Raw genomic sequence first — 10,869 nt, 5'->3', positions numbered from 1 at the left:
CTTTTCTAGCGCACAATTGTATTCCTTTATCTCACTTAGTTTCAATGATAGAATAGCAGATTCCTGTAGGGAAAATAGTACAGCGATATAAGAAAAAATAAGTTCATCCTGTATATTGTCACTGATTTTATTGGCATGAGGCAGAATAATTTCAGATTAAAAGAATGGAGACCAAAATAAATCCCATGTTCATGTGTAATATGAGGTTACTTCATAAAATTCATGAGCAGTGGTACTGAGCCCAGTGCTTAAGACACATGCATTACATATTAGTAAGTGTGAGTTTGATTCCTGATGCTGTCTCCTGATTACAGATTCCTGCTGCTGAAGTTCTTCAAAAGCAGCAGAAATAGCTTAAGTAGCTGGTTTGCTGCTATCCACCTGGGAGATCTGTACTGAGTTCTGGGCTACTGGCTAATGCCAGGCCCTCCCAGAGTTGTTTGCAGTCCTTTGGAGAGTCAACCTACAGACGAGAGGTCTTTTAGTCTGTCTCTTTTTCTCTCAGATTTAAAAAGACTGCATGGAAGATGGAAATAAAGATGAATTTATTTTGTTGTAAAACGTTTTTCAAATCTGTGCATATGCTTTTCATAACATGCATCATGAACTTTTTGAGGAACCTTCATATATTTGATGTATTATGTTTGATTTACTTCTCATTTTAAATAACCCTCAGAAAGTGTTAGCTGTATTTGGCTGAATTTTTTGAATTTTAGTTCTAGTGTAGCATGCTTTAACTTTTCCTCTGAGAAGCAATAACATTTATTAAGTGAGGGAAAATATGGTGAATTGCAAGTTCAGTCTTATCCCATGGTTTTAAATCAAATTCATTTTCTATGGTTTGCTTGGCTTATTTTTTCTGTTTGAGTTTATCATTAATCAGTTTTTCTAGATTCTTGGACACCAACTAAATGGAAAACATAAAGTGAACAGTCTTTACTAAATGTGTGATTTTAAGCTTTTCCTAGAGAAAAACAGTACATTTTTCCCTGAAAAAGAAAAACGAAGCACAAAGAGAGGTAAGCGGAACTGTCATTTTTATGGATTATAATAAGATTGTGTGAATTGTATATATGAACAAAATCTATGAATTTTTGAACCCCATATATATATATATGATATACACCCAAAAGTCAACTGACAATTGATAATTGCTTGCAAAATCAAAAATATCATATCATTCATCAGGTAACATGTTCATTACTTTCCATCATGAAGTTAAATACTTAACATCAAATTTAATGTTATTTTACCTCCTTTGTTACAAGAGCTTTATAAAGACTGTATAAAAGGAGCAATCATTGACCTTAAAGCCTATAACAACCTTGCTGATACTAATATTCCATGATTTCTACACGTAAGGTCACCTTTGATTTCTCATTTTTAAATACATAATTAATTTTGTAAGTTATAAACAGAAATATAATCACAGAACAGATGAATCCACAAGATGTTTTTCCTTTTTACTAAATGGTGGAAAGACTTGCATTCTCTCTAAAATTTTACATTTTCAAATATATAAAATCTACTTCATTGCAAATATATAAATATATATTTATATATAATATATAAAATATACATAAAGTCTACTTTATTTATTTGTCTTAATGAGTGATCAAAGTAGTCCAAATGGAAACATTATTGTATTTTAAACATTTTACAAGTATATTTTCTCATTATCATTGTAAAATCTTTGGGATCATCAGGAATAGAAAGACATGCATTGTTCCTGTTGTTGATACATTATTTTTGGTGTGGGCTTATATTATAAAAAGCAAAATCGCCAGTGCCATGGCTCACTAGGCTAATCCTCCGCCTGTGGCGCCAGCACCCCGGATTCTAGTCCCGGTTGCTCCTCTTCCAGTCCAGCTCTCTGCTGTGGCCCGGGAAGGCAGTGGAGGATAGCCCAAGTGCTTGGGCCCTGCACCTGCATGGGAGACCAGGAGGAAGCACCTGGCTCCTGGCTTCGGATTGGCGCAGTGCGTCGGCCATAGCAGCCATTTGGGGGGTGAACCAATGGAAGGAAGACCTTTCTCTCTGTCTCTCTCTCATTGTCTAACTCTGCCTGTCAAAAGAAATTAAAAATAAATAAATAAATAAAAGGCAAACTCATTAAATTAGTACAGGAGTGTTCATGTTCAAAGACCATTTAACTCATTTTAAAAATTATATCTGGGGGCCAACATTATGGCACAGCAGTTTAAGCCACTACTTGCAATGAATGCCAAGCATCACTTTTCTGAAGGTTAGTTCAAATCTCAGTGGCACTTCTTCCTATCCAACTCCCAACTAATGCACCTGGAAAAACAGCAGAAGATGTCCCAACTACTGAGGCCCCTGCCATCCATGTGGGAGAATAGATTGGAGTGCCTTGCTCCTAACTTTGACATAGTTTCTCTGTGCCTCCCACTCCCTGGCTCTCACTTTACCTGTCAAATAAATACAATTAAAAAAAAAAAAACTTCAAAAAGTCAGATTTGTTTTAATATCACAGCAACCCGTTGTTTATTAAATTTATAAAATTAGTGATTCCCTTAATTATTTAGTTTTTAAATTGAACAAGCCCAGAGCCTGTGCTGTGGCTTAGCAGGTGGAGCTGCCTCCTGCATTGCCAGCACCCCATATGGGCACCAGTTTGAGTACCAGCTGGGCTGCTCTACTTCTGATCCAGCTCTCTGCTGTGGCCTGGGAAAGCGGTATAGGGTGGCCCAAATCCTTGGGCCCCTGCATCTGTGTTGGAGACCCAGAGGAAGCTCCTGGCTCCTGGCCTCAGATAGTTGTAGCTCTGGCCATTGCAGCCATTTGGGGAGCAAACCAGCAGATGGAAGACCTCTCTCTCTCTCTGCCTCTGCCTCTCTGTAGCTCTGTCTTTCAAATAAAAGACAATGAATCTTTAAAAATAAATAAACAAATAAATGAATTGAACAAACTCAGAAAGGAAATATGAAGATCGCTTAAAAAACACAAGTAGGGCAATTACAAATTTTACTTCAATAGATATAACCCATTGAAGAAGAGTATATTTAGATCCTTACTTCCCTACCATATGAAACTTAAGACTATTCATTTGTTAATTTATGTTTGTATTTTGTTTAGGAAAGATGTAATTAAATCTCCTTAGAATGAATATGCAAAATCATTATTTTCTGACTTCTGGAAATTATTTCTCATAAATTAATTAAAATCATAGTATCTTCAGAAAAATAGTAACAATCTTTCATTTTCTTTTTAAAGTTATAACTGCAAACACAATAATTATATACCTATATACATCATATTGACACTATTATACTGTATTTCATAATTTATATAATTATATTAACAGTTGCTAAATATTATAACCAATGCAGATGTTAATTAAACTGAACATCTGAGAAACATAATTTTGAAAGTAAAAATAATTTAGTTTATTTTCTACATTGCTTTCATGTATACATTTGAAAAGATTCAAATCATAAGAGTTGATGAAATGGACTTGGAAAGGATAATGTAAGATTTTAATGTTTTTTGACAGGTTAATTGGCTACTGAAGTCATTATAAATCCACAAGAAACTTGAGATTCAAGAGTAGATGAGCTACTTTATGTTTCTATGCACATGAAAGCATTAAGGTTATAAGAAGTTATAAAGTTATGATTGCCAAAAATGAATTTGATAAGTGAACAGACATTATTATCATAAATGGTCAAAAGTCTGAATTAAATTGAACTAAAAACTGATTATCAATTTTCTGCTCAACTATTATTTGGCCAAGTATTGTCAGACATAAAATATGAGCAAATAATTTCTCTTTTCCAGAAATTTACAATTAGCATATTAAATATCCAAATCCAAAGCTAAGATGAAGGCAAAACAAAAACAAAACCTCTTTGGACTATGCATTTTATTTTGTCTTTTTTGAAACTGAAGTACTATCAATGTCAGAAGTATAACTCTCATCTTGGATCTTCATATTTTCTTTATGCCTTAATAACATAATATCAGTTTTACAGGACTGGTGCTGTGGCATAGTGGGTAAAGCCACCACCTGCAGTACTGGCATCCTATATGAGTGCCGGTTCTAGACCCGGCCGCTCTACTTCTGATCCAGCTCTCTGCTATGGCCTGGGAAAGCAGTACAAGTTGGCCCAAGTCCTTGGGCCCCTGCACCCACGTGGGAGACCCAGAAGAAGCTCTTGGCTCCTGGCTTCGGATCCGTGCCTCTCCAGCCTTTGTGGCCAATTGTGAAGTGAACCAGCGGATGGAAGACCTCTCTCTTTCTCTCTCTCTATCTCTCTCTCTCTCTCTCTCTCTCTCTCTGTGTGTGTGTGTAACTCTGAATTTCAAATAAATCTTTAAAAAAAAAAAAAGGAAACTGGAGCTGTCTCCACAGACAAATATATATTAGTGACAAAGCTGGACATATTTACAAAGTTTGCTCACCTTGTTTAAAAAAAAATCTTAGTATCACTTTTACATATTTCATTTTACTCAAGCTTTCAGGAAAACTTGTAAATAGTTTAATTGATTTTTCATTACAGGCTTATAGCTTAAAATATCTTTCTAAGAGACCATTTAAATATAACATTATAAATGCTGGCAAGTATATTTATGAAAACCTACAGAGAATTTTGAATATCTTTAAATCTTCACATTCATTCTCCTTTTTGAGGAATGTATTTTGTAATTTCAAAAACAGTACAATTGATTATTAATGACTAGAACCAAAATGTTATCCTGTGATTGAAATTTTTACCTGCTAGTTTTTATTTTAAAGATTCAGGTGGCAGATTGCATTTCAACATAAGGATTTTATGTACTTTATTCTTTATTTTATGTATTTAGTGATTATTACCATGCATTTAATGATCAAACAGGACTTTCAGTAATGATAAATAGTAGCATTATCTGTATAAATAAATTTACAAGACCAAACACATAATTGAGTGCAGTGTTTAAAGCAAACAAAATGTGCTGGACCCTAGGGATGGTGTTGATTCTGAAGAATGAAGTTTCACTGCTCAGTTCAAATAGCTTATAAGTGCTGAATTGACTCAAATACTTCTTTGCACCATCAGCATTTAGACAACTCAAATAGACAAGTTCATAGGGTTACGGAGGAGTCAAACTGAAATACTAATAGATATTTGAGGGCTTATATTATGAATTTTTAAAGATTTTTTATGTGTTTGTTCTAAGATTTATCTATTCTGACATTTTGGTAACCAACTTATAAGTTTAAAATATGTAATGTATTTAGCATTTGCTAAATAACCTTTCAAATATTAAGAAAAAAGTTAAGCTGAACCCTGCTTTACATATGTCAGATATTTATACCCTTATAATTATTTTCAGCTGTAGATAACATTTTGCCTCCTTTTATGCTTAATTTAAACTCAAAAATAATTGAGATTTCTAGTAAGAGAGGAGCCAGGATTTGACCAATATAGTCTGGCTTTGGAGGCTTCACTCTCAAGCTCCAACCCTTGATACCTCTTTACTGACCGGATGCAATAAGCAGAACTGAAGGGAAAAACTTCTGTGGTTTTGGTCAACTACTGGAGATTTTGCAAGCTCACTTACTGAAAAACACTTGGCTCTTCAGGGAATGCAAAGAGCAGAGCTGGCTTTTTATTAAAGATTCATAAATTTTACCAGCCCTGTGAATTTTGGTGACATTCTTTATAGGCCCATGTCCTCATCCATAGGGTAAGGACAATAACAGGACACTAAGTAGATTGCTGTAAAAATGGATTAGGCAAACCTGGAAGTCTTGGCATAATGTCAAATATTCAGTGTTAGTCATTTTCACAGAAGAGAGTGGAAAAAAAAGAAAGAGGGAGAATAACATATACATGATTTTAGAACTCATATCCCATTTTTACCTTTTTAAAATGTACTAAGTCTACCTATCTGTGAAGGACATCAAGCAGTTTAAGTCAGTAAGGCACAGACACTTTTTATTTTAGGTCACTGCAGTGGTCAGAAAGGAATGTAAAGTATTAGCAGTTTCCTGAAAGGCTATAGTGGCATGGTGTACTTACTGATCTTTAAGGAGTAAAGGAGGAATCATTCCTTCTTCATCTTCTGGTTATTTTTTTCTCCATTCCCTTCATTTTCAATGTTTCATTTCTTATTTTCCATTTACTCTTCTGATGATCTGCCAATGGTGTAGAGCCTCAGTGCTCCTAGATTTTTATTCTAAATGGAATATATCTGACATTTTGCACTCATTCAGACATGAGAACACTTTAGGGTTCTTTGTTTACCATAATTCTGCTTATGTTAGTTAAAGCAAGAACAAAATTACTCCTTGATCATTCACTTAAAAGTTGTCTAAAGTGCTCATTTCGGCAGCTAATTTACTGAAAAAGGGTTGCATAAAAACAATGCTTTCTATTCAGTTGTCAATGTAAGTATTTGGTTATAGTGTCATTTAAAATGTTTGCTTTTGTATTAATAGTTGTGCTTTTAGAAGAAAAAAGCATATGCAAAAAAACATAAGGAATTGAAACAATACAGATAATTCTGAGAACAAAACAAAATTTATTTTATTATTTTTAAATTTTTTTAAATTTTATTTAAGGTGTACAAATGTCACATATTCCACAGATACAGATTTAGGAACATAGTAATACATGCCACCCTACCTTCCCTCCTGGCCACACTGCAACACTTACAATGTTTCTTCATAATTTCTTATTTTAAATATAAGTAGACTTCATCAAATAACTAGGAGCATTTTGCTTATTTTCTCTGTGAATTTTCTTGTTTGATTGAATGTGAAGGAGTTGATGAACGTCATCCAGAATCAGTATCTTCCAGACCTTGCTGAAGTCGTAACCCCCAGATACTATTATCGTAATATCTTCTAGATAAAAGCACAAACATAATTTGACTGATTTTTATGTTTGCCCAGTTTTAAAAGTTATATTAATTATTTTTTAAAAAAATTATGTCCTAATATTTTTAAAGATTTATTTATCTATTTGAAAGTCAGAGTTACAGAGAGGCAGAGGCAGAGACAGAGAGAGAGAGAGAGAAAGGTATTCCATTCTCTGGTTCACTCCCCAAATGCTGGCAAAAGCCAGAGCTGAGCCAATGATCCAAAGCCAGGAGCCATCAGCTTCCTCCAGGTCTCCCAAGCAGGTGCAGGGACCCAAGCACTCAGACCATATCAGAGAGCTGGATAGAAAGTGGAGCAGCCGGGACTTAAACCATTGCCAATATGGGATGCTGCCACCACAGGTGACAGCTTTAGCCACTATGCCACAGTGCCAGTTTCCCAATATTTTTGTTGGATTGTAAGTTAGAAATATGATGAGCAATAGCTATATGTTAGGAAATTGAACAGGTGTCATAATTTCCAGATAAAAACCACATAATAAGAAAACTACTAGAGGAAAATCACTACAATTTTGCTCATAATCCACAAATAAATCAATAGTTGCTATATAACCAATTAGTTGTAGAATGTTGCCTCATAAATATTAATTTATCTTTTTGTATCAAACATATCATACCATGGCTGACATTTATGCAGAGTGAGTTAAGATGCTAACTGTGGCTGGCACCTCGGCTCACTAGGCTAATCCTCCGCCTGTGGCACTGGCATCCTATATGGGTGCCGGAGTCTGTCCTGGTTGCTCCTCTTCCAGTCCAACTCTCTGGTGTGGCCCAGGAAGGCAGTGGAGGATGTCCCAAGTGCTTGGGCACCTGCACCCCTGTGGGAGACCAGGAAGAAGCACCTGGCTCCTGGCTTCGGATCAGCGCAGCACACCGGCTGCAGCACGCTGGCCGTAGCGGCCATTTTGGGGGTGAAACAATGAAAGGAAGACCATTCTCTCTGTCTCTCTCTCACTGTCTAACTCTGCCCATTAAAAAAAAAAAAAAAAAGATGCTAACTGCAATGCTGGCATCCCATATGAATGCTGGTTAGAGTCCTGGCTGCTCGACTTCTGATCCAACTTTCTGTTAATGACCTTGGAAAAGTATTGGGAGATGGCCCAGCTGCTTGGGATTCTGCCATCCACATGGGGGACCTGGATGAACCTCCTGGCTCCTGCCTTTAGCCTGCCCCAACCTGGACCATTGCAACCATTAGGGAGTGACCCAGTGGATAGAAAAAACTAGGACCCCATCCAAGTCTCCAACACAGATGAAAGGGACCAAAGTACTTGCTTGAGTCATCCCATGCTGCATTCCAGGGTGCACATTAGCAGAAAACTCTTATTATGAGTACAGCCAGGACCCGAAGCCAGACTCTGATATGGATTGTGATGCAGCCCCTCCAAATGATATCTTAATTGTTACATCAGATACATGCCCCAAATTCTGAGCTAATCTGAACCAGTTGGGGGCAAGCAAGCAAATTATATCACTATAATTATTCGACTACCAGATTAGTGTCCCAGCGTAATTCATTCTTCCCTGAATCAGTATTCATAAACAAAAGGAAGAAAACAATAAGTAAAGAAATGAAGGTAGGAAGAGTGGGTAGAAGAACAAAAGGAGAGATAAAGACAATTAAGAAAGAGAGGAAGGAAGGAAGGACTGAATAGAGGGATGGAGGGAGGCAGGTGAAGGGAAGGAATGGAGGAAAGAAACAAAACAAGAGAAAGGAATAGTATGGAGTAGAAGGGAAATAGAGAATAAGTAAACACAATAGGTACTGTAATTTTCCTATGAAATAAAATCTTTATCATTGAAAAGTAAAAAAAAAAAGAAGATTCCCTAAAATGAGACTTTTAACAAGCTAGATTTCAAATTACATTGATAGTCTACCTATAATGGAGCAAATGGGTTTACACTGATTTTTATTCACTATTGCCTTTGTACATTTGGTACACCATACAAAAATGTCAAAATACCAAAACCCGGTTACTTTAAAAGTGTCCGTATGTTTCTCATATTTCTGGAGGCTTTGAAGTCCTAGACCAAGTTTACGGTGACTGGTAAGGGACCTCCTACTGTCTTGTAGATAACTATTTTCTTGCTATGTCCTCACATGTCAGAGTACATGAGAGAAAGAGAGCTCAAAGCACTTCTTTTTATTGACAAGTAGTAATTTCACATCGTGATGGGGTTTAGGGTGATATTTCAGCACATTTGCACATTGAACATTAGTTGAATTGGGATATTTTGTTATCTGCCATCTCACTTGTTATTTTTTTATGATGAGAATACTCAAAATGATCTCTTCCAGGAATTTTGAACTATATGACATTGTTCATGGTAATCACTCTGTGTAATCAGAGCACCAGAACATACTTCTCCAATCTGACGCTAACCTTGTGCTGGCTAACCAGTGTTTCCCCATGCTTCCTTTCTCTGGTAACCACTATTCTGCTTTCTGCTTCTGTGAGGTCAATGAAATGATTCTTATCATTACATGCTTGGCATATTTCAGTTAGTGCAATGATCTCCAGGTATATCCATGTTGCTATAAATCACACAATTTCATCCTTTTTTATGACTAAATGCTATTCCATTCCCCTTATATATCACAGCAACTGTCTTCTTATATGGGTACTTATCCTACAATGAGGATCCTACCTTCATGAACTCATTAAAACTTATTTACCTTAAAATGTCTACACCTCCAAATATTAGCCTATCATGAGTTGGGGCTTCAACATCTGCATTTGGAGGGAGAGGGTAGACATTTCTCAGTTATATAGTCATGGGATTATTACTTTTAAAACTCATATTGAAGGACCAGCATAGTGTCACAGAGAGTTAAGATGCTGCTTGGGATGATGTTCTCCTTTGTAAGAGCACCCATTTGAGTCCAGCTGCTCCATTTCTGATCCAGCTTCCTGCTAATATGACAGGGAAGGCCGTGGAAGATGACCCTAGCATCAGAGTCCCTGCCACCTATGTGGGAGAACCAAATAGAATTCCTGGCTCCTGGCTTCAACTGTGCCCACCCTTCTTGTCTGTTGTGGCTACTGTGAAGTGCACAAGCACGTAGAAAGCTCCCTCGTTTGTTCTCTCTCTCTCTCTCTCTCTCCACCTCACCCCCCCCCCATTAAAAATAAATAAATCAGATGGAGTTCATTGTTGCTCTCAATTGTAGAAGGTGAAAGCATCTGAGTAAAATAATCAAAATATAGGTTGGCACTGTAGTGCCAGCAGTTTGAGCCACTGCCTACGATGCCAGCATCACATATGAGCGTAGGCAAGTCCTGGCTGTTCTACTTCTGATCCAACTCCTTGCTAGCACACCTAGGAAAGCATCAGAAGATAGCCTAAATGTTTTTATCCCTGCACCCATATGTGATACCTTGATGGATTTCCAGGCTTCTGGTTTCTACCTGGTCCAGCCCTGGCATGGCAGTCTTTCGGCTGGTGAAACAGCAGATTGAAGATTCTCACTCTCTCTCTCTCTCATTCTCTCCCCCACGCCATGTCTCTCCTTCTCTCTCTCTCCCTCTCTGTCTCTCTCTCACTTTGTAACTCTGCCTTTCAAATAAATAAATGAATCTTCAAAAGAGTCAAAGTAATTCATTTGTATGGTTCATTGTTGGACAGCTTTTTTTAAAGCTTCTGTATTTCATTTGTTTTTATGATAGTTGAATTTTTAACTTCTCTTAAAAGCTCGTGCATTTTGATTAATAACTTATAGAGTATAAATATATAGCATTTCAGTTGAGATACATGAGTCATTTGTAAATATCTCACTTATGATGTACATAGTTTTTTTAAGATTTATTTATTTATTTGAAAGTTAAACAGAGAGAGAAGGAGAGGCAGAGAGAGAGAGAGAGAGAGAGTGAGAGAAAGAGGTCTTCCATCCACTGGCTCATTCCTTCGTTGGCCACAACAGCCAGAGCTGCGCCAAGCTGAAGCCACGAGCCAGGAGCTTCTTCCAGCTCTCCCAGGCAGGTG

This window comes from Oryctolagus cuniculus, chromosome 5 (assembly GCF_051225735.1).
Source record: "Oryctolagus cuniculus isolate XC-2025 breed Fujian yellow rabbit chromosome 5, ASM5122573v1, whole genome shotgun sequence".
Taxonomy (NCBI): Eukaryota; Metazoa; Chordata; class Mammalia; order Lagomorpha; family Leporidae; genus Oryctolagus; species Oryctolagus cuniculus.
The sequence above is the reverse complement of the archived record's forward strand: the minus strand, read 5'-3'. Positions refer to the sequence as shown.